Genomic DNA, 24,729 nt, shown 5'->3' with positions numbered 1-24,729 from the left:
GGGCCCTATCTACGGCCTTAATTGTTACTCCCTTTTCTTCTAGGGGACGATTCCAGGGGTTTTCAATAAGTTTTAACAATTTTGATTCTTATCAATTTTAACAAGTAAAATTTGTCTTAATAGAAAACAAATTTATTTTATTTAAAATTCTAACATAACAAGTAGATTTACGAATTTTTGTTTTTTCTATTTACTGTACTATATTACTATTTAGGTAATTATTTTGAATAATATTAAAAACACTATTTTACTCGGTAGTGACTACTGAACATTATATTAGCTTCTTTAAATACTGTAAAAAAGTAAATTCTGTATGAGATTTAACAGTAAAAATTCAAGTGAAAAGTATAGTTATAATCAAAATCATTATAAATTTAGTAATAATGATAGATATGTATTTAATCAACGTACATTTAATATGCAGGCATTTAGCATGGCTTTGGTGTACAATAACATGATGTTCTCTCATTAAACCGATGTGTAAAGACCGCCTCTGAACTTTTTCAGCATCACGAAATACCGGAAAATGAATGGCAATTATAAAACGATTAACTCGTGCCCTGGGCGCGCTGAAAATAATGGAAAATCAGTAAATATTAATTAAATAACCATCATCTCCATCCGATAGCGCCAATGAATTGATAAACAGAATAACAATAATTGCCTTTTCATCGTAAATTTCATTCGCAGCAGTCGAAATCTTTGTGCTCCCAAATAAGCACTTGTTTTAATTTTACATATACGTTATCCCAGATATGTCAATCAGGATTTGGTTGGCCGGCCTGGATACGTGCCGTATTTTTATACAGTCCGAGGCACGTTAGAAAAAGTGTTTTAATGGAGATCTGTGGTGTGTGTTCCGAGTTTTGATCACTTTTAATTGGAATCTGTATCAAAGCACTGAAACGAGCCTGATTGTGATGTTGTATGAGGTTTTTGTTTTTGATTGAGCCAGGGATTACTCCGTTTTTAATGCATTTTAAAAAGTTCAGACCCTCCGAAAAATTAAATTGTATCCATCGGATATATAAATGTACACTCATAAAAATTTTATCTTAAATTACGCACTAGATTATTGGTCACATTGACGTCACCTATTCGTCAGTGTAATATTAGTATTATTTTCTTCTATAATTCAAATCATTATTTCCAGTAATGCAGGTGATTAGATAAATTTAGGCACTTCTTTGACCTAAAATATACTCATATAATAAACCGGGAAACTACATTGAATTTTTAATTATATAGCAATGAATAATTACATATCAGAGCCTTCAGAATTGTTTTCCTATGCAAGAAAACTGTATTAAGCTTGAATTAATTGGTATTAGGCTTATTGAACTGAGGAATAATTAAGTAAATTATACAGGGTGATTTAGAACTTATTCAAAAAAAATTCTGAATGTACAAGGGACTCTTACAAGTACTATAAAAAATAAAAAAGAGCAGCGCACTGGAAACTGGTCCACTGTAAGCAAAGCAAAGCTTGCAGTCGGCGACAGGCACGGCGGCAAAGTGTAATAAAAAATGAACGGACAAAAAATTGGGAAAAATTTCCTTGGGAAAGAAATAAATAAAATTTTATAACACTTATTTTATATCAGTAAATTCAACTACTTTTGCTGCTATTGTTATTATTAATTAATAAAATTAATTTGTTGGTACAATAACTCTTCAAAATTTTATTCACCGGCGCGGCGCGTAAGCATATTTAGGCCCGTCTTACCCAGTTTCTAACAATAACACAAATGTTGTCTTGCTTCACCATAACACAAATGCTTCACCATAGCACAAATATGCTTCACCATAATACAAATGTTGCCGTGCTTCACCATAAATTAAAACGATGTTCATTAACTCCGAGTTACTATACATGTAAGCCATTTTTGACACAACTAATGTAAACACTATCGCAACAGCGGTAATACTAAAATTCGATTTCAGTATTCGGAATTGCCTGGGGCCACGTGGACGAATGTCGCTAGAAACTACAATAGCCCAACGATGTAAAGGCTGAAAATACTACAACTTCAATAATTTTTTTCTCGGAAACTATAAGCATTTTACAAAATTTTTTTTAAGATATTGACTACATTTTTCATGACGTATCTATTCCCAATTTTTTTTGAATAAGTTGTGAATCACCCTGTATCAACTTATTTGACAAAAACGAAACGGATCGTATGATCTTTTCTATTAAATAGGGAATGAAATGAATGAAGTGTAGGAAATGTAATGCAAATTTCCGTAATTTTTGTCAGAGTACTATGAAATGCTGACGATTAGGGTTTTTTAGCAGTTAATCAGAGATATACAGGGTGTCCCAAAAGTGACGCCTGTCCTTCTGGGATTTGATTAAGGAGACAAAAACGAATTGAATATCAAGAGTGGAAAATTTTCCGATTGTTTTCCGTTGTAGAGTTATTCAAAAAAATATTCAAAAAACTAAAAAAATGAAAATCCATTTTTTTTCTCAAAACTGAGGTCTGTGCTAAGACATATAATTTATAACCAATAGTAGGTAAGTACAGTTTTCGATTGTCGGTTGTACCTGGGTGTAAGGAATTATTTTAACCTGAAAAGGATAGAGAAAAACATTTTAATAATAAAACATAAACTAAAACTATAATGTGCTTAAATTGTTTTTACAAAAGGTGTTCAAATAAGTTGCCTTCTACTTCAAGACAAAAATTATCAAGATTCAACATTGACGCATGAACACTTTGTAGCATTTCTTGGTCTATTAACGCGACAGCAGCGTATATGCGGACTATAAATCTTTTCTTTTGAATAACCCCAAAAGAAAAATCTAGGGGATTCAGATCTGGTGATCTAGAAGGCCATGGTCCACCTCTTCCAATCCATCTGTCCCGGCAGTTTTGATTCAGATAACTAATTTTTATATTCGTAAACCATAATGTGATGGAGCTCCATCATGTTGAAACCAATAATTTAGTCTAACTGCTAACGGAACGTCATCCATCAATGGCAATTGTAAGTTTTCATTTAAAAACATACAGCTACAGTAAATACAGCTTTGAACTACATAAATATTTAATAACCCAGCCCAAATGTTTATTTTTAGTTTTTTGAATAATTTTTTGAATAACTCGACAAAGAAAAACAATCGGAAAATTTTCCATTCTTGATTTTCGATTTTTTTGTTCCCTTAATCAAAACCCATAAGGACGGGCGTCACTTTTCGGACACCCTGTAGATATAGAATTAGAGATAATATTGGATATTGTTAAAAATAATGTTTTAATCAGTATGGTACGTTGTTAATCTACTCTAAAAAGACAGGTCGTTATAAGCTACAAATTCAATATTCGTTGTAAAATTACATTGACAGTAGATTGTTCATTTTTCATTCTTTCTTCTTTCATTGCAGTTTTCGTCGTGACTTAAAGGCGGATGTCCAAGCAAAGAGAACACGTCAACCAAGAATCCCCATATTATTTTATTTATTGTTAAACCATCTTACAATATCAAAAAAATAGTAAAATTGAAAAGTGAACATTGATAGAAAAAATTTTTACTTTACTCGGATATACAGGATAATGTAAAACACCACTACGGGCACAAAATTACATTTTTTTACCTTTTACCTTTTTTAAAACTCACGGCCATCTCATTTAAGGTTCCAATGTTCGTTCTCGTATAAGGTACATGTTTCATGTGATCCATACAATTAAAAAATAATTATCTGTAACCAGTACAGTAACTTAAAGTTTGTGTACTAGATACTCAAGAATAAAATGTTCCCAGTATGTACCTATGTATGTGTTTTGAATGTGAAAATTTTCAGTGGCTATAAAGAATAATCTCACGAAGGAATTTTCACATTATCTAATAATCTGGAGGTTAAAGTTTAAACCAAATGTGCCGGGAAAAGCTTTATATATTTGTTTGTTTATCAACCCAACCCTGCTCCTTCTATATAAACGTAATATCATGGAAGATCCACGCGTGATAATACAGAGCTTAATTTTAGATAGTAAATCTGGATTTAACAGCGGTATGAATTATGGTTAATATTTTGATATGTTGCAATTTTGGCAGATGTTTGCGTATTTGCCTGATAAAATCCAATTGTACGGGTATATTGTGTATAATTGTAATAAACCTTATTCAGACTAGGGACGTTTCGAATTTTTGCTTATAATCGTTTTCAAAAAAAAAAAATGTTATCATTCAAATGCAGGTATTTAACAATTCTTTTTTCGTGTTTCGTAATGTTTAAATCTTCGCCAGGTTTAGCATTCAATGATGTATGTTGATCAAGCTATGGGAATCGGCAACAGAAAATTAGTTGCTGCATGCATTAGATATTTGTGCACCAGTAAAATCATATCAATTAGACACTAGAGCTTTTATATTTATCGACTGAGACGAAACTATATTTTATAAATATTCTTTCAGCTTCTATAAAAATATCTAATTGATAGGGCCACTATTATCAGCCGCTGTTGACGCTGCTTGGTAATTACACCAGGAAAATTAGCGAAAATAAAAGAGAAACTCGAAAAAAGTCCTATCCGCGAGATTATTGTAAAATTGTCTAAAGGAACATAATACGAGACATCTCTCGTCTCGTGAGTCAAAAACTTTTATTAGCTAACTTTTCTATTTAAACAAATAAGTGAGGAAAACAGTTTTTTCACTTTGCAGGGAAAACCGTCAATTTTAGCGAATAGTGACTCACAGACAGCTTATAGGGAGTAAAATTATCTACAAAATCAGACTTGTTAAATTAAAATGGTTAATAAACAAAAAAGTTATTGCAAAAAAAAAAACCAAGAAAAGTGCCCATTTTTTAATTTGTTTATAACTATCGCATTTATTGTTAAAATTTTATAAAACCTATGACAAGTTGAGGGTTTTGTTATATTTCAAAAGTGTGCCAAAAGTGGGCGCTGTAGGTGCAATAGTTTTCGCACAATTCTATTTGTTTATAGCGGAGGCTCCAAAAGTTATGAACTTTAAGCCTCTGTGCAGGCGTTAATTTTCAACCAAACATGATTCTGAAAGTGTCATTGTAATCTTAAAGACGCAATTAAGCGACCTATCAAAAAATATCACCGTTTTTTTGACATTAACATTCTCAAATTGTGCATTAAAAAACCGTGCATTTTTCGCTTATAAACAATTTGAATAACATTGTTGCTATTTATGCTATCTCACCGAAAATAGGTGCAACGGATAGCTGTCAAAAAAAATACAAATTTAAAAAAAACACCCTCTACGACCACAAGTAGCCAAGACAAGAATTTTTTTAAAAAATCGTAGCGCAATTGTTTATAAATATTAAGACTTAAATATTTCGCAAAATAAAGTTTATGACGTACACTACGATTTCCCGTGAATTGCATTCAAAACTGTGGAAAATTAACGACTCACGAGCCCTTTAAAGAGAAGGTACTCGCTCAGTAAACTGTCCGGCGGCCGGCGGAGTGGTGGTGGGGGAAGCTCGTCCAAGCGGTCGCGCGGGCGAGAAAAGTTAAATCCAAAGTTCAAATAATTGCGCGCTGTAAATTTTGGCACACTTTTGAAGTATAACAAAATCCTCAACTTGTCATAGGTTTTATAAAATTTTAACAATAAATGCGATAGTTATAAACAAATTAAAAATGAACACTTTTCTTGTTTTTTTGCAATAACTTTTTTGTTTATTAACCGATTTTAACTTAACAAGTCTCATTTTGTAGATAATTTTACTCCCTACAAGCTGCCTGAGAGTCACTTTTCGCTAAAATTGATGGTTTTCCCTGCAAAGTGAAAAAACTGTTTTCCTCACTTATTTGTTTAAATAGAAAAGTTAGCTAATAAAAGTTTTTGACTCACGAGACGAGGGATGTCTTGTATTATGTTCCTTTAGACAATTTTACAATAATCTCACGGATAGGACTTTTTTGAGTGAAAATTTTATTATTAAAATATAATAAGACTTGGGAGAATTGCCAATGTAAAGTAAAATTATGCTATATTTATGTCTATACATCATTTTATAATGAACTTTGAAGTGATCCTGTTAAATGCACTTCAATTGTGAATAATTCTACAGCCTCGCTTACATCAAAAAATATGTTCAAAGTTTTACCAATAACTAATCGTAATTATTATTAGTGTTAATTATTTAAAGATGGTTTCTTATGGTTATAATAATAACGAAATAGGTGCTAAAAACAAAATATAAAACAGTATGCTATTAAAAGTTTCTAGGTCTCTTTATCTTACAATGAACTACATCATATCTTACTTTTTTCCGGTCAGTGTTAAATCTGTCGGCAACACAAGTTTGTTTTTAATTTCACGCTATAAATATCTAATGCTGTCTCGCGTTTCTAAAATTAATTTAGGCTGTCCCTTAAAGACGTTTTTGTCAGCTTCTTGCCATTACCGATATCTGCTGCCTGGTTATTAAAACAAACAGAAGTTTAGAATGAAAATATTGCACGTAGGTGTCTGCCCAGAAAAGTTTGAAAGTTCATTAATCGCACGGGCACCATTGTTAGTGTCTGAAAAGTTTTATAGGAGAATTAGATATTTAATCCACGCAGTTATTTTTCGACAAAAAATCATTACGGTCGGCCAGTGACATTCGCTTCTAATGTTAATTTGACTGATGTCGACACTACCAGTAAACAACAATAGGAACTCGTTTCATGTTTAGACATTTTAATGACGTTATCTGGAATTATAAGTAGTCACATCCATATTCATGGTTTAAATCAATTTAAAAATTACGATATCTGTCCCGTGTTGGCGGGTTTAGTATAATTTTAAAGCAAACACAGTTTAAGGCCCGGTTTTCTCACAGTACAAACAACAATCAATTAGAGCAACACTGTTATGTATCCAGCTTTATTATATTTGCTCGTAGAGACGGCGAAATCTAAATTGTAAATATTTCCGTTTTAAAATTTTAAGGATCCCAAAAGACGACACCATGACCATACATATTTATATTCTCTTTGAATGGATATTAGACGGATGAAATACAGTCACTTCTGAATATAAATATTTATTCATAGGGCTGCTCCGTACCGTTTAAAGCTGTTTTTTGCAGGTGACACACATGCTGAATGCACCTCAAGGGAGAGTTAGCGCCACGCAAAATATTTATTACGGCTTACCGCTTACAAATTTTTCATATTAAGTTATGCCCTTTTGTATTTTCTCATAGCTAAATGAGAAAGTTATTAAAACAATTTGTCAAGCTAATTTTAATGACGAAGTTAATAATTGAACTAAGCTCAATGGTCATAGTTATGGCAAGACAATCTAAAAAGACATTTGTTATTGTCATAAAACTGGTCATCTAGGATATAAACTTCCCAGCAGCAATAAAAATTTATACTCGGATAAAACATAGATTGCGGCGTAGTCTTTCTGGAGACTATTTAAACAAATTTTGCAATGGTTAATCAATTTCTGCTTATAGTTAAATACACTAGAACCGATTTAAAGTTGCCATTACGTCACGAGTGTGTCCTAATATGAAAGACGTTCATTGCCGACGTGAATTCATTATTTATTAAGCGCGTCAAAAAGAGATACAATGATGGCATAAAAGTCATAGTTCACAGTCTCAATATATCACAGACAATCGTTCCAATATTTTGGTGTGTATTGGAGTGAAAGAAAATGGTGAAAATGTTGAGTATTAGTTTTAGACTGTAGTTTGACTACCGCAGTTAAAACAAAACAGAACTGACACTCATATTAAAAATTTGACAGTTGTTTTGATCGCCTCTCCGTACTATTGTTTTATATTTTCTGAGCGTTGAAAAATAGATTTTTTGGCATATTTTTGTAATCAGTAATACCAGTATTAGTGAGATATCCAAATTTGGAAATTTTCAAGATGACATTTCTATTATATGAAAACAGTGATTAATTTGACTAAGATTTTTCGTCTTAGTTCATATGAATATTGCTTGTGACGCAATGGAAAAGATACAGTGGTTTTAGTGTAGATACCTAACTCCCCAGCGTGTCTGTAAGAAATAGTGTAATTGTAGATTTTCAAAAAATGTTATTAAAAAAGTAACTAAGTGTACCATTGCACACAAAGTTGCATCAGAAAAGTTCAAATTTATAAATTAGATCATTTTACAGATACTTCTTACAAAGAACGGTTTAATTTTTTTTTTACTATAAATAAAATCCCTACGAATATAAATTCTTTTGTTTTTTTAGTGGAATCTTGATAAGCACCTAATTATGTGCTACTGTGATAATCAAATACAAAATAAATAAGTAATCTTTTGTGATTATATTTTACAAAAATTTTAATAAACTGAAATCTTAGATGCAATAGTCATTCTAGAATTTTATGGCAGGAATATATCTGAAGAGCCGACTCAAGAAATTGCTTACTGCCTATTTCATTTTCGTAACATATTAACTAACCATTACAAGAATAATCACTTTGTAGACAAACTGAGGTAGGATTTTTATCTGGTGTTTAGATGACAAGTTAGTTTTAAAATAATCCAGTACTTTTTGTAAAAATTCCTTCTAAATCAATCTAGAACTATCCTAAAGAGATTCTAAGCATAACCCTATTCGTATACTATTTTGAACAATTTTTTTCCTTTTTGGAGTTAAATTACACAGGCCGACAAAATTTTACGAAAGTCCAAAACCAGAGACCGGATCTCGTGTACCCGAAGGATTTTGGTACGCTGATTACGAATCCGAGCTCAGAATTGGCCCATCACCCTAGGTTCTCGAGATATTTTAACCTCAAAGTGGAAAAATCGCAGTTTTTCGCTATATTCGGGGTCAGATTACAACGTGAATTAATTTTTTTTTTCTAAAATCGCGTTAAACCATCTTAAAGTACCACTCTTACCCTTCTAAGCGCACTTCGATTTTTTTAAAGTCTTTTTTTCCTATAGATATGATAGATTGAAGTTTAGTACTTCAGCGATTTTGTTAAAACATGGAAATAAACTAAATTTATCCAAAAACGAGATATAGAGTCGCTCAATTTAAAAACACCGGCGTACCTGCTCCATAACCTCAATATTTCAAGATTTTCTAACCTAACTAACTACTATATGAAGCAGACTACTATACTACTATATGAAGCAGATACCTATGTATACACGCTGTTACATTTGCATGCTAAGTTTATGACAGGTTCATCATAATGCGCTATAACCTACAACACGTTAACCTAAATGCGCAATAACCAGCGAAAGTTAAACCCACGATAGGTTAACCTAAATTTTCCATGTTGTAACGGAATCGCTGAAGTACTAAACTTCAATCTATCATATCTATGGAAAAAAAAATATTTTCAAAAAAATAGAAGTGGTGCTTTGAGATAGTTTAGCGCGAATTAAGATAAAAAATTAACTCACGTTGTAATCTGACCCCGAATATAGCGAAAAACCGCGATTTTTCCACATTTAGGTTAGAATATCTTGAGAACCTAGGGTGATGGGTCATTTCTGAGCTTGGATTCGTAATCAGCGCACCAAAATTTTTCGGGTACACTAGGTTCAGTTTCTGGTTGTGAAAATTGCCGGCCTGTTTTATCAGGCAGAGTTTCTTTTCATTGCGTCAAGTATATTTGAATGAATGCGATATATTTTAATTTCAACACGTCGCCGTGTCGCGAAAAAAGATGAAGGCATTCAGACCAAGATAACCCAAGCAACAACCTCATTTCAAACGAAAAAGAAATGTAAAAGCACACCTGTTTGCCATACTGGTAATAGAATTAGTTTTCATGGACAGTAATTGGCAAAATAAGCGTTCCAGTTTAAAGCTAGAAGTGTAACTCAACTATTTGTTGAGTTGAAATTACCCGTTCCGTAATTGTAAAAACAAGCCTTCTGAATCATGCCTCATGCCGTATGGAATGGCTTCATGTTAAATGCTTAATTTACTTGCGCGAAGAACATTACTACAAATTCTCTCTCCGTCTGGGTAATAATGGTAATTGTTAATAACTGTTTATTAACTAATGATATGTGATTTAAATTCTTCTTAAGGCCATTTCAGGTTTCATTTTACTCGTAATGCTTCAGTAACATTCGCTAAACACGTCATATGATAACTCAGTTGTACCATATAATTCGGAGGCTTTTTTGTTTGAGTTCTTTAGTGAGTTTACGTTTCCAGAGATATATGGACGTCTCTTGTTCTAAAGAAACTGAACCCGCAAATTAAATCTTCTAGTCGTATTTCCCATGATTTTTCCATGATATGTATGTATGTAACATAGATCGATTTTTAAAAGCTACAGTTTGAATTTTACATTATAAAATTATTTTTGTAAATTGCCTACCGTCATACGTGTAACTTTGTATTCACGTACATCGAATCGAATAAGATATTCTACTTGACATGTACCTAACAATACATAACAATGATTACAAACGGAAGTAATGCCTCTTAATGTAAATATTTGGGTAATTGGAAGTTAGTAGATTAATCCTGTCCAATATCAAGTTATTAATAGTAATCCTCTCGTTCGTTGTAGAAACTAAGTTGAACTCTAACTCAGCTCATATCAAAATTTAAACAATAATCAATATTATGATTAGAACCATTCACAACGTACAACTTAGAGGATACGCTTTCAACCGCATTGATCGTACTTTCTAACCGATATTAACGTTGTTCAAGATTTGGAATGTTATGTTTTCGAGTCAGTTACAGCCTCACAAACCAAGAGGCGAAAAATTAAGAATCTGATTCAGGATCCAGTTTTAAACAAAACTAAAAACGATTTTCAGATGTCAAGGACAGAAAGATATATGTGTTAAGGTTTCAAAGATAAAAGTATTACAAACTAAACAAAAAGCATCGGAAGGTCATGTAAACAAAATCATTTAGTCGACATAAAGGTTATGCAAAAGAAAACGCATTATTTTACATAGTTAGGCGAATTGTTACTAATTATTGATCAGTTTTTAACTATTCCCGTATACTGTGCGTTTCGCTTTTAATTAATATTGTTGAAAAGGTACAAACTAGAATAATGCAGTTAGGAGGTACAGTTTTCATCAGAGATTCTCTTGGTGTGACATTTTTGTTTTCTACCAACGCAAATTGTGCCACATCGACGTTCTGCTTGCATTGCGGGATATAATGTAATATCAACACAATGGGGCAAGAGGTGGTGGAATAGTTAGTCAGACCGCCAGTTTAATGGAATTTAGATAGGTAGACTCGACCCAGTTGAGTGTCCTGCTAGAACGCCAGATCTCAATCCACTATATAATTACTCCTGGAGTCACATAATACAAATAGTTTATTCAGAAGAAATTAACAACGAAAACAGTTACAAAGCAGAATAATGAATGCTCTACATCAAACTCAAACCAATCAAGATTTTGCTACAGTTACAAATTCATTGATTTATTGTTGACAGACATGGGTCGCGGTTGGCGGTCAACAGAACCTTTAATGTATAGAATAATCTGTATTCTTTCTGTATAACCCTTACGTTGCGTTGTTTGAATGATTTTGTGATTGTGTGAATAGTTTGTTATTTGTTGCAAAATTCGAAATTTATGTTTGAAAGCTTAAAATTGTGTTCTAAACCAGGTTCTTAATTTTTAACTCTGTGTAAAATTATATTACACATTTATATAATAGTACATTCTGTACAAGGAATTGCCAAAATTCGTTTACATGTTTGGTTAGTACTTTGTTAGTACTGATTTATAATACAAATTGCCAAATTAGATAGGAATACATCGCTTCTCTAAATTTAAGTAACTACTTAAGGCTATTAAAAGTTTGGGAACCACTGCGTTAAATTCACAATTGCCTAATATTTTATATGTATATTTTGTAATTGCTATATCAGACAGTATGTATTACTCATCCTCTGTGGTTAAGTGCCTTATATAAATTAATACTATTACGTTTGGGTGCTTAGCTCTAACTACATTTTAATGACATTCCATGTTTTAACGTTGGCAGCCATTATATTAACGGGTTGTTTATTATCTCGACGAAAAACGCCAGGTATAACCTTAGCTATACTGAAAGATATTCAAAACGTCTACGTGAAAATATACATTATAGGTATTTTTAGCATAATTCTGAAATATTTAGGTCGCTTTAAGTTTGCGAGACGGCTGACTGTTCACTAAAACCGCAATTTTCTCCATGCGATACGGACCGAAGTGTGGTTAATATTTAGTATATTTTATCTGGTTATTTTTCCGAGAATTCGGAAACCACTATTTATATTATCGCCATTTTTTCTCAGGAAGTGTTTCTAAAAGTTAGCAGGAACCATGTTTTAATTTCTCAGACTTGATTATTTTCTTGTTATGTATTACTTGATTATGTATATTATTTTTTGACTTGGTTTAATTTCTCAATATCGAATTTCGAATTTCAATATCTAAATTCTTTAAAGGATCTCATAAATAAAATTTTACTTGACCAAAAATAAAGGCAGAAATTCATATGGTCTACAGACGCTTCATTTTTTGGAAAACAAGGTGATGAAGTTATTTTTAGCTGTTTTTCATTTGTTTGACATGTTTCCTGGTAGATGGATTAGCTACTAGCGGTCCTATTTGTTGTTGTTGCTGTAGAATTTTTTCGAGAGAATATTACGACACTTTTTAACGTAACCCTCAAATAACCTATCCTTACAGCTTATGCCTAAATTTTAACTCTTGTTAAAAGGGATGCTTCTGCAGACCTACAGTCCGTACGATATTTGTTGAGGTAGAATAAAACAGTTTTCTTTGATAATTTTGTCTAACTTAAGCCCATTTCATTTCAATCGTATGAGCGGTGAATGTCTCGCCGTCAGTGGCTTTCTTCCTCGGGTGTTGAATGCAGTTAATTCCAAGAAAGATACGCAGGGGTCTTCTTGGAATTTTATCTCGGCAAATATTGTACGGACTTGTACATCGACTGACATTTTAATCTTTTTTTCTATCTACTCTCAAAATCCAGCTACAAATCCATGTGGTTATATAGACAGTCTAGCTCAAATCAAATGGATTAATTCTAGTACTACAGTATTTTCATTAGTAGCTTCTTAATATCCTTGAAAATGGATCGTGAAATACTAGTACTACTCAATTTCATTCAGGATTCTATGAATTTCCAGATTTTCTACGAAACAAGCTAATTAAAAATGTACAAGCATTTTTTACTAAATGTGTGGTCAATATTCACGGAAAGCGGAAAAAAACATTTATATATGGTTAATTTACTTACCTACATTAAAATACTAAATTTTCTTGGAAAAGTTTTTGGATTTTAATTAAGTGTATCCATTTTTTAATAATTTTCAATACATTCCATTTGAAATCCAATATAATCGTATTACTCATAACTACAGAAATTGCTGGTGCAACTTAATTGCGACTGTGATGCAATATTTGACAGTTGTGCAATATCTTGTAAATGCTAACTGCTGGAAGTAAATCCTGTTTGGTTCTTCGCAGACGTATTTCAAATTACTTACATATTCTATTATATTGACAAATACTGTCTTAATCATATCTGATACAGTGAAACGTCGACAGTATTTTGTGTTCTTTCGCAATTGTTTTGTGCGTAACCAAAGTATTAATCAGTAAACAACATTGGAAAAACTAAACTTTTTTTTAATTGCAAATAAAAAATTGTTGACTTCTCATTTGTCTCAAATTTTTTATTCGTTAATGGAAATTTTAAAAGTAATTCCTTTATTCTTTACCTCTTTGAGTAACCATATACAATATTTTGTAAAAATAATATGTTTTAGTGCTATAATTAGGTACTTATAGCTATATTACTACTTATTCAATATCTTAGTGTTTCAGAAAATAATCTGCTGGAGCTAATTTAAATAGCTTTTAAAGTAGTAAAATATATCTATAGAGAAATATTATACCTACGAAGTTTTAATACAGGGTGATTCACAACTTATCCAAAAAAATTTGGGAATAGATGCGGCACGAGAAATGGAGTAAATATCTTAAAACAAATTTTTTTGTAAATTCCTTAGTTTCCAAGAAAAAAAATATTGAAGTTGTAGTACATTCAACCATTACATAGCTGGATAGCTGTAGTCTCCAACGTCATTCGCGATACTAGTGGAGAGCCACGTGGTCTCAGCGACTTCGAATACTGAAATCCGATTTTACAATCGCCATTGCGTTAGTGTTTACCTGTTATCTGTGGTGTTTACAATAGTTTTTTACTACGTAGTGTCAAAGACGGCTTGCGTGTATAGCAACTAGGAGTTGATGGATATCGTTTTAGTTTCTGGTGAAACGTTTGTATTATGGTGAAGCAAGACAACATTTGTGTTAGTTCGTAGAAACTGAGTAAGACGGACCTAAATGTGTTTACACGTCGGTGGATGTCAAATTATTTTATTATTTAAAACCACAAATTAATTTTATTAATTAATATTAACAATAACGGCAAAAGCAGTTGAATTTGCTTATGTAAATTAGGTGCTATAAAATTCTATTTATGTCTTTCCTTGCGACATCTTTTGTCTGTTTTTATCACTGCCGCCATGCCGGTCGCATTGTGCGAGGTCAGGTTTTACAGTAGACCAGTTTCCAGTGCCGTGCAAAAGTGTATTTTTAAATCATTTTCGAACTGAGCTTTTTGATTTTTTCTTTACAAAATTGTATTTGTAAGAGTCCCCTGTACATCCAAATTTTCTTTTGGATCAGTTCTGAATCACCGTGTATACATAGTTGTAAATAAATTTTTGGATTCCACTTATCAACCAGAGTGGTGCATATTCATATAAATAAGTAGCGATCTGCTCCTGAAAACTGAAGTTTTTTGATATCTAATATATCTAAACATTAAGATAATAGGATGGTCTGTGACTGGCAAATATAACCCAGCATTTATAACCCCAGCCAAAGAATAAAATAAAAGTCTGCTGCCGCATTCGAGAATTTGAATACACCTCCGCAATTACCCAATCTTCTTTCTAAGATTAAGCCGAAAATGAAACGCCACAAAGGCGACGCAAAAAGGCGCTGTTATGCTGAATTAAGGTCTCCCGATACAATCACAGTTTTTATTCCACCTGATGGAAGAGATTTGCCATTTACCTCCTCGCAGAAAATAGATGGCACTCTGAATGGTTTCTACTTATTCTAAAAGCCTAATACGGCGTTATATGCATTAACGTTGAGGTAATAATGACACGGTATAGTATAGAGTGTTTTGCCGGGATGGAAGCAAAATGAACACATTAAAGACTACGACTTTCGGGCAAATCAATTAACGATGTGCGGCTTCAGTGAAATGCTAATCTTCAAGTCGCGTTTTGTCAGTAATAAGGAATATATCAGTTATTTATATTAAATAAATTTTTAGAAATGGGGAAAATTTTCGATAACTACATATTGATTTCTCAAAAATAAATATGGACGATTCATTAGTTTACAAAAATAACTAGGTACTTCGTGAAAATATGGTCCCCTGTTTTACCCGCTTATGGCGTGGTCTATACAGGGAGGTGGTCCGAATTTTATGCAGGAAACTTCAAGAGCAGATGGATCTCTTTAAAATAATAGCTGTTTGCCTTATAAACATAGGTCTGGCACGGCCTCGTTTTAGAGATACAGGGTGTTGAAGTTGTTAAAAAAATTTAATTTTTTGTTTATGTCTCCGGAGTTTATTAACCGAACTCAATAAAATTTAGTACAGATAATGTATGACAGTAGGCCTTGCATTACCTAAAATATTAGCTCTAAAGGTTCAACCAGTGGTGTACAACTGGACAGGATCACCCCCTTTTTATAAAAATAACATACGCCACTGTATTTTTTACAAGTTATTGTAATGGATTTATATTCTAATGCACAAAATACGTAAAATAGATAACTTACATTTTTTCCGTTCGCCGTTCTCAAGTTATTCATACCAATACAATCCCCTTGTGACAGATACTTCTAACCTATTACAATAGTATTTATGTTTATGGTTAAAAGTAAGTGCAATTTGTAAGCACTTCAACAAAATTCTTTACACTCGTCGCTTTCATCTTTTTGGAATAAAAACGTCTCGGCAACTCGGGATGAGTAAATCGAAAATTTGAAAAGTTACAACCTGTGCAAAATTTACTTCCGGAAGATGCAGAGAGACACCTGAAATTTTGTCAGTAGTTGTTAGTCACAGCATAATCCAGAATTCTTACTAAAAATAATTTGGATCGATGAAGCTACGTTCAATCCTCATGAAATTCGAACAAGATCTTTTCAAGACGAATTTTCTGTGAAAGTGTGGCTCGGAATAATTCGTATTAAAGTTTGTGGACCTTTCTTCTTGCTACCATCCAAATTTCCAATAATTTGTAAACTCTAGAAAACCATCTATTTGAATTATTACTTTCAAGCATAAACATAAATATTCTTGTAATATTATGGTTTGCAATGTCTGCCACAAGGGGATTGTATTGGTATGAATAACTTGAGAACGGCGAATCTTAGGGAAAAAATTCTAGTTACCTTTTTTAAGTATTTAGTGCATTAGAATATAAATCCGTTACAATATGTTGTAAAAAATACAGTGGCGTAGGTTTTTTTTATAAAAAGGGGGCGACCCCTGTCCAGTTGTACACCACTGGTTGAACCTCTAGAGCTCGCATTTTGGGGAATGCAAGGCCTACTGTCATACATTATCTGTAACAAATTTTATTGAGATCGATTAATAGATTCCGAAGATATAAACAAAAAATCAATTTTTTTAACAACTTTAACACCCTGTATGTCTAAAACGAGGCCGTTCTAGACCTACGTTTACAAGGCAAACACTTATTATTTTAAAGAGATCTATCTGCCCTCGAAGTTTCCTGCATAAAATTCGGGCCACCCTGTATAGAGGTTCACCATTTTCCTCCCTATTGCCATCCCCGTAATCATTGAATACCCGGACCATTTCCATTCGACACTGGAAGGCCCAACCTACACAATGACACCAAAATCACTCCGATCGAACTATATCTACACAGAGCGGTCTCGACCGAACATTTGTTGCTCTCTAAAAGTGTATATACAGGGTGTATACTATCCTTTTCAAACATCTAACGTTACACTACCGATTCATTGAACATTTCCATTGTTTAAATGATAATATTTTATATTATTATTAATATAAATATTTGCCTTCTGAAAATATTCTTCGAGGATACAAAAACATAATCGGAAACCGGCTTGAATGGAAAATATAGAAAACTTTTTATCACTTAGCGGAAAGAAGACACAAAATTGGAATAACTCGCATTGTCAGCAGCTTCAATCCGATATTGATAGTCTTTAATATTACATTATATTTTACACTATTATTTTTATATTTCCACAGTTGAAAAGTTAAAGGAGAAATAAAAAAAAAGAAATCCGGAGAATTAGAATAACATGGAATATGGATTGCCGCGTCCTTTCGATCTATCAGGAAATTCAGTATTCAAATATTCATGTACATAAAGAGAATAATGAGGTCATGATATAAATACCACATACCCTGACGTACAACATAAGGTACTTCAAGAGAATTAGTAAACCATTTTTTTAAATTATATCGTCCAGGTAGATGGTTTGCACAAAGGGTCCTATTAAAAAATTGTTGACAATGCCAGTTCAAACATTAATGGAGAAGCAGTGTTGAATGGCGCACAGTATATGGATATATAAGTAATAGGCCAGTGGTCAATGTTGCGAAAAAAAAATCAGTTACTAGCGGGAATAACTTCGTCTAAGAATAAAATTGCTGCAGTTAAGTATTTTCGTTGCAGTTATGTGCAAACGTCTACTTAAGGGATGATGTTACAGAGAATAGACTGTTCTCTCATAAGCCGAATTCAGCTGTTCTCCTAACGTACACTAATAAAAGTAACACTCAATTATCACGCTAGAGCAATAATTAAATATATTAGGCCTTTAAATGCACAGGGAAGACAAGGCAGAAACCACTAATTTTAATATGAGCAGTAGATGTACCTACTTTAGCAACAAAAACAGACTACTGATATTAATGCCTGTGCACTAACAAACTTTATATAGGGTGTCCCGAAATTCATGCAACAAAATTTGATCATAGATTCTTAAGACAAATTTAGGGGATCCGTATTTTTTCTTTTTGCCAACTGGCCCCCTCTTTCGGAGTTACAGCCTTCTGAAATCTGCCCCTAAGAAGTCTTTGTTATATCTCAAAACCATGTTGTACGAGAATCACTAAATTTGGTACACAGGGGTTTCATGACATGTGGAATCTCACAGTGCCACGCTTTTTGGCGAGAAACCCGCTTAAGACACTTTTTCATGGGCCCCCTTGTCTTTGGAACCAAAAAAATTTGGTCGCAAATTAGATTTTTTTTTTTTAATTATTAGTTAGCTAGAAAACCATTGAATTTAGAAACTTTTTCATCTTTTGATATTTGTTTCGTAAAATGCAATGTTTTTGAGGAAAATGGCGAATCACGATATGCATTCGATCACATTTCGACATTTTTCTTGAAAACATTGCGTTATACGAAAAAAGTATAAAGAGACAAAAAGTTTCTAAATTTAATGACTTTATAGTGGACTGATAATTTTTAAGAAATTTAAATATGCGACCAAATTTTTCTGGTTCCAAAGACAAGGGGGCCCACGAAAAATTGTCTTAAGGGGGTTCCCCGCCAAAAAACGTAGCACCATCAGATTCCACATGTCATAAAACCCCTTTGTACCAAATTTAGTGTTTCTCGTACAACAGAGTTCTGAGATATAAAAAAAATATTATTCTTAGGGGCGGACTTCAGTAGGCTGTAACTCCGATCCACTTGGCAAAAATAAAAAATACGGATCCCCTAAATTTGTCTTAAGAATCTGTGACCAAATTTTGTTGCATGAATTTTGGGACACCCGGTAGAGTGCATCCTAGTAGTGATGAAAGAAAAATATATAATATTCGGTGGTATTAATAAAAGAGCGATCAATCCGAGTGATTTTTTCCAACTGTATGGATTAATCATCTTGCCATTATGTAGTTCAAATATTCTTATTCCAACATTGTCTTGGTTTTTGAATTTTCATGTTTTTTTTTGTCGTTAAATCATTGAGAACAATTTCTAATTCATGCGCTGCTAGATTATTTGTTTTATTCATATTTTACAAGTATATTATACGAGGTCTGTTCAGAAAATAACCGAACTTTATTTTTTTAAACTTTATTAACTTTATACATTATAGATCCTTGTCTCCTTCAAAGTATTTCGATCACTTATTCACTTTTCCAGCGGTTCTTCCATTGCTCAAAGCAGTTCTGGATAACTTAATTTAAAGTAATCTTAAAAGTTTATGACGAATTTGCTTTAATGTCATCAATAGTCTGAAAACGGCTTCCTTTCAGCACTGCTTTTAATTTCGAAGTGAAGAAAATATCGCACAGTGCCAGGTCTGGCGAGTAGGGAGGGTGAAGGACGACAGTCATATTTTTGACACAAAACTGACGAATTGACAAACCTGAGTGTGCGAGCGCATTGTCATGGTGCAAGAACTATGAGTTGTCTCGCCACAACTATGGGGTCTTCTTGCGGATTTTTTCACGTAACACGGTTCACTGTGTCACCTTGAGGTAAGAATTCAAAATGCACTATTCCATTAAAGTTGCCAAATCATTGTGGTGGTTCAACTTTTGTTTCAATGTCGTAGCCGTAAATCCAGTTTTCTTCTCCCATTGGATTGTTCACAAAATTTTCTTTCTGTTGTTTGGTCACCAAAAGGAACAAATTTTGCTGCAACTCGATGCATGTTCAATTTTTCAGTGAAAATTTCATGGCATGGCCTCTTCTGCAGTTTCTCTGACAGTCAGTCGGCGATTTACACGCATCAGATATTTGACTTTCTGAACGTGGAAGTTATCAGATGAATTCGAAGGCTTACCTGGTCGAAGATCATCTTCAATTGACTGACGACCACAATCGTGAAAACTATTCGTAACATTGCGTACGAGTCAGAGCATCATCTCCGTAAGCTTGTTTCAAAAGCTGAAACGTTTCCGTGAAAGTTTTCCCCAGTTTCACGCAAAATTTTACGTTGCATCGTTGTTTGAGAAAATCGCTCATTTCAAAAACTGACACCACCTAAACATGTCGTACTTAAATAACATTATCACGAAAACTAAATGAGATATCAACAATCCAAGAAGAAGTTGTAGAAGAGGTTATGCGCAACGCAATGCTGTCAACCGTATATCACTAAATACCTCCATTAGTGCGTATTTAAAAAAATTGCAGACCTTTTTAGTCCCTATATGTTTATTAATGCAATGTATCACGTTTTAATTTTTTTAATTTTGATCTGATATTGAGAAACTGACTAGAAGCTTCACGTCCCGTCTTTAGTAAACTCTTAGAAATGACTTCAAGAAAAAATACTTGTTAAACATATTGTCGTGACGGATGAGATAGCTCTGCCCACAGTCGTTTCTACATCTTGTGTTTTTTTTAATTCGCGAACTTACAAAATAAAATAATTGTTATTTAAGCTATTGTATGTATTATATTTATTTAAAGAAAAAGGTTTTAAAGGTGGTATTTTATTTCTAATCAGAATTTCTTCGGTTTTAACGTGAGCGTAAAATTCCTCAGTCAATTTCCGCTCAGATAATTTGTTATCTTCCGTGCTATTTTAAATATTCCCAGTAATAATTCTGCGGTTAGAGTCAGCAAACAATGACTTAATTTCGTTTTACAGCCTCTTAAATGTGTCTTGTTGAATTATTAGCGCTTTAGTCGACTTCGAGGTCAAAGTACAGTTGGCTAAATTGCCATATTTTCGCCGTTGCTGTTATGAAAAACCTAATTGGCCGCGTTAAATAACCCCATTCTGGATGTGGGACGACTGCATGCATGAATCATAAGTCCCACGATTGATCGGCATCCCGTGCATTTTTAATCGTTACCCGTTCACAGACAATAATGGCTGTGGTTCGGCAAGGACACGTGCTTTAATTCCGATGCTAATTCACACTTGATTTTGTTGAAAATACGCGTAGGTTCCCTGGAATAGCTCTTGCGTAACTGCGACGTGTTCATCATTTTTATTTGGTTCTTTAGTCGCCATGTCGGTACTATTATTTTCAAGATGTAAGGAAGTTGGAGGATAGTTCTTGCATAATAACTATTTTTGACCAGTGAGTCACTACAGTTTTGAAGAAATATACAGGGTGTTACAAATTAGTAGGCCAAGACGTTAACCGTTAATATATTCTTTGGAATAAAATAATGGAATACTTCTTATACTACTTTTCATTTCGGAGCACCATTTTCAAAATTCAGTGTGTCAATATCAAACTTTTAAGAATGATTTTTATTGACAGCTCTGGTGATTTTAGAGATATTTGTGTTAAATTTGGCACATATTTTTATCTTCAGTGGGCACTTTCTGTGTAATTTTGGTCTAAAATGTCAAAACGTGAATGGAGGAAAGGAGGGTTGTAGTACCCACGGACCTCTTCAATATTTTTTGAAGACGTTTACGGTTTCAAAATATTTTTATAGGTAGAGCGTCTGTTGTGAAAAAAAATAGAATACCATAGAATAGAAAAACCATAGGCGTACCTACTCAAAAAAAAGTTGGGGGAGTCCGTGGATACTACAACCCCCCTTTGCTTCGTTCGCGCTTTGATATTTTAGACCAGTTCAAAGAAGTGGGTTAACGGTTTTACCTACTAATTTGTAACATCCTGTATATCTTTTGTCTTTTCATAACTAAAATTATTTATTAATAGGTTAAGTACAGTCATATAAATGCCCAAGAAATAACATTCAGTAGCAAATTTACCTAATATTTGTTTAACTTAAACTTTTTAAAATTCGACATTATTGAAAAAATGTTTGCGTAGATCCAGTAAAAACAAATTATTTACTGGGACAGTATTAAATTAATTTAGCTAAAAAGTGTGTTAATGTATGTAATAGATCTTATTACATTATACAAGTTGGTTAATATTCTAGAGAAAGTCACCCTAGTGTAGTGAGATTTGTTATATACTTATTTATTTACATATTTATTTCATGACGTTTCTAGAATACGTATTTCTTCCTTTTATGTTTATAGAAGCTTAGATATTGTTCTACATTGTTCTTAAAAATTTATGGGAATTTCGTTAATCGGCGAGAAATATATACACTGCCGATTCTTTGAAGGTTAAGATTTAGTTACAGTGAAACAAAAATTGTAAAAGTTTGTAAACTATTGTGTACTAATTGTGCTAAACGAACATTCTAAAACTATTTTATGGATTATTAAAAGGGCTTTCTATACAGGGTGATTCACAAATGGTAACCAAAAATGAAACCTCGTAACTATTCTTTGGTAAATTTTAAGGGGAGTATTTTCTATAAAGTTTTTATCTAGGACGCTTCGTTAAAAATATACAGGGTGTTAACTTTCAGAAAATGTTTTTAATTTTTTTTAAATAATTTCAAAACTAGTGAGAGAAATAATTTGAAATTGGGCACATGTATTTATGTAAACATAGTCCAAAACCTGAGGGCTTTTCATAAAATTTACATGCTCCAGTGGCGGTGATACAGGATATCGGTTGCATACTTTTATAAATAAAATAGTACGCCACTGCTTTACATAAATACTTATGTAAACATTGTCCAAAATTTGAGGGCTTTTCCTAAAATTTGCATGCTCCAGTGGCGGAAATAGAGGGTAACGGTGGCATATTTTAAAAAATAATTAAATAAAATAGTACGCCACTGCTTTGCGGTAACAACCATGATATTTTCGGATTCGCCTTTCAATTTTCTACAAATTACTATTCTCTTATGTTTTTCGAAGAAAGGCTGATTTTCGAGTAAAACTTAAAGAAACGAACTGAGAAGACACTTCGACATTCGAATATACTGCTTTTTTAATGACATAGTGAGCTGCGATAGCAACTTTGACATTCTGAGCAGTTAGAAGAAAGAATAAATAATGCTTTTCATCAGATTCAAGCAACAATAAATTTCAAAGAAATTATATTTTCATTACTAAAAAGATGTCGGACCTGTGTTCGTGGAAGTGGAGGTTTTTTCTAGCATTTACTCAAATAAAATCATTAAAATCATGACTAATGTTATTGATTTCTTTATTCTAATAAATAAGCGACTCATTAGGCCTCGTCAAGTCATTTAAGTAAAAATGTTTTTAGTTGGTTTTTTAACTTTTACCCGAAAATCAGGCTTTTTTAGAAAAACATGAGAGAGTAGTAATTTGAAGTGAAAATATTATGGTTGTTACCGTAAGGCAGTGGCGTACTATTTTATTTATAAAAATATGCAACCAATACCCTGTATCACCGCCACTGGTTCATGTAAATTTTATGAAAAGTCCTCAGCTTTTGGACAAAATATTTCACTTACTATTTAAAAAAATTATAAATATTTTTTAATTTAACACCCAATATCTTTTAACGAAACGGCCTGGATAAAAACGATAAAATAGGAAAGACCCCTTAAAAATTCACCAAAGAATATGAGGTATAATTTTTGGTCACCACATTTGTGAATCACCCTGTATAGCTAGTGCAAAGCTTCATAAAATAAAATACAAATTTTATACCCTGACGTATCACTCACGAAAAAATATACTTATTCCTTATTATTTTGAAAGCCTTAGTGTTTACCGGATTAAAGCTCTTACTTAACATTAACAGGTCGGTGACAAGAAAGCCAATAAAGTGGGTTTTATACACCAGTTTGGTGACATGAAACTCTTCTGTAAATAACTCTCGTAAATGAATATTTTATCACGTTGTCGAAACTTAAAAATATTGTTTTTTCAAAAAAATATGGGAAAACGGTTTAAATATAGGTATTACTAGTTTTGTCCTATAATAGTAGATAATATGTAGTTTCTTTTGCAAGAGAAACTTTATAGTAAGATAATAATAGATTTCACACAATTTTAATATATTTAATTAAACAATCGCCTATGATTACAGTGTTCACTTGCTATAGTCATTTTGTATTGAATTAAAATTTTACGAGGTAATAAATATATAAACTACGATGTGTACTTATAGGTGAACACTTACAGCGAATGTTGCACTTACTACTTACAGTCCCTCCCTATTGTATTTGCTACTGTACTCGCTATTTACTGTCTTCTTATGTCATTTTGAAGTTGTAGTGCATAAATCAAATACTTAGATGGTAACATATAATTTAGAAAAGAATAGTGCTAGCACCAATCTTCTACCATAAAGATTTTAATTTTCATCTGTAAAGTAAAAATTCATGAGATTATTTATTATTAAAGTTGTTGAATTTGTAAGTAATCTCCTAGGTTGTAAAATAACAAATATGATTTTAAAATATTCAAGCCGTTGTGATTCACCACTTACAGATACAATAATAATTTCCAGTTCTGAGAATATTTATATGAATCTATAATTATATCAACAGCGGCTATGTTCGGAAAATAGTTTGAAGGTTTTCTCAGCGTATGTAGATTGAGTCTGGTTTTAGGTGCATATTTTAGTATAGTTTTATATGCGAACCGAGCAAGTAATTATGTAGAATACCATTGATATTTAAATCATCACGTAAGCTTCTCCTTCCAACTTATATTGATTAAATATCTTGGACGCTCGAAGAAAGGGTAGACGCTGGCGTTTTGTCCGATTCCAGTTATGCAGAAATAGTGGGCTTCATAGCAATAATAATCTTGACCGGTCCAGCTGCACATCTGCCGACTTTAACCCTTCCTTCGAGATGCTGCGCCGTAGCGG

At 32.7% G+C, this 24,729-nt stretch overlaps 1 protein-coding gene across 16 annotated transcripts in view; it reads left to right on the top strand.

Moving 5' to 3' along the window:
- Window positions 1-24,729, top strand: part of LOC108904398 (muscleblind-like protein 1) — a 771,591-nt gene that overhangs the window by 282,093 nt on the left and 464,769 nt on the right. Inside the window, exon 1 of one of the 16 annotated variants that reach the window (XM_018706930.1) lies at window positions 24,456-24,543. The exons of the other annotated variants lie outside the window; for them this stretch is intronic. The gene's annotated coding sequence lies outside the window, so the exon portion shown is untranslated. Of the gene's footprint in view, window positions 1-24,455; window positions 24,544-24,729 lie in introns of those variants that run through there. 16 annotated transcript variants of the gene reach the window in all.

This window comes from Anoplophora glabripennis, unplaced genomic scaffold, assembly GCF_000390285.2.
Source record: "Anoplophora glabripennis isolate ALB-LARVAE unplaced genomic scaffold, Agla_2.0 scaffold91, whole genome shotgun sequence".
Classification (NCBI taxonomy): Eukaryota; Metazoa; Arthropoda; class Insecta; order Coleoptera; family Cerambycidae; genus Anoplophora; species Anoplophora glabripennis.
The sequence above is the reverse complement of the archived record's forward strand: the minus strand, read 5'-3'. Positions and strand labels throughout refer to the sequence as shown.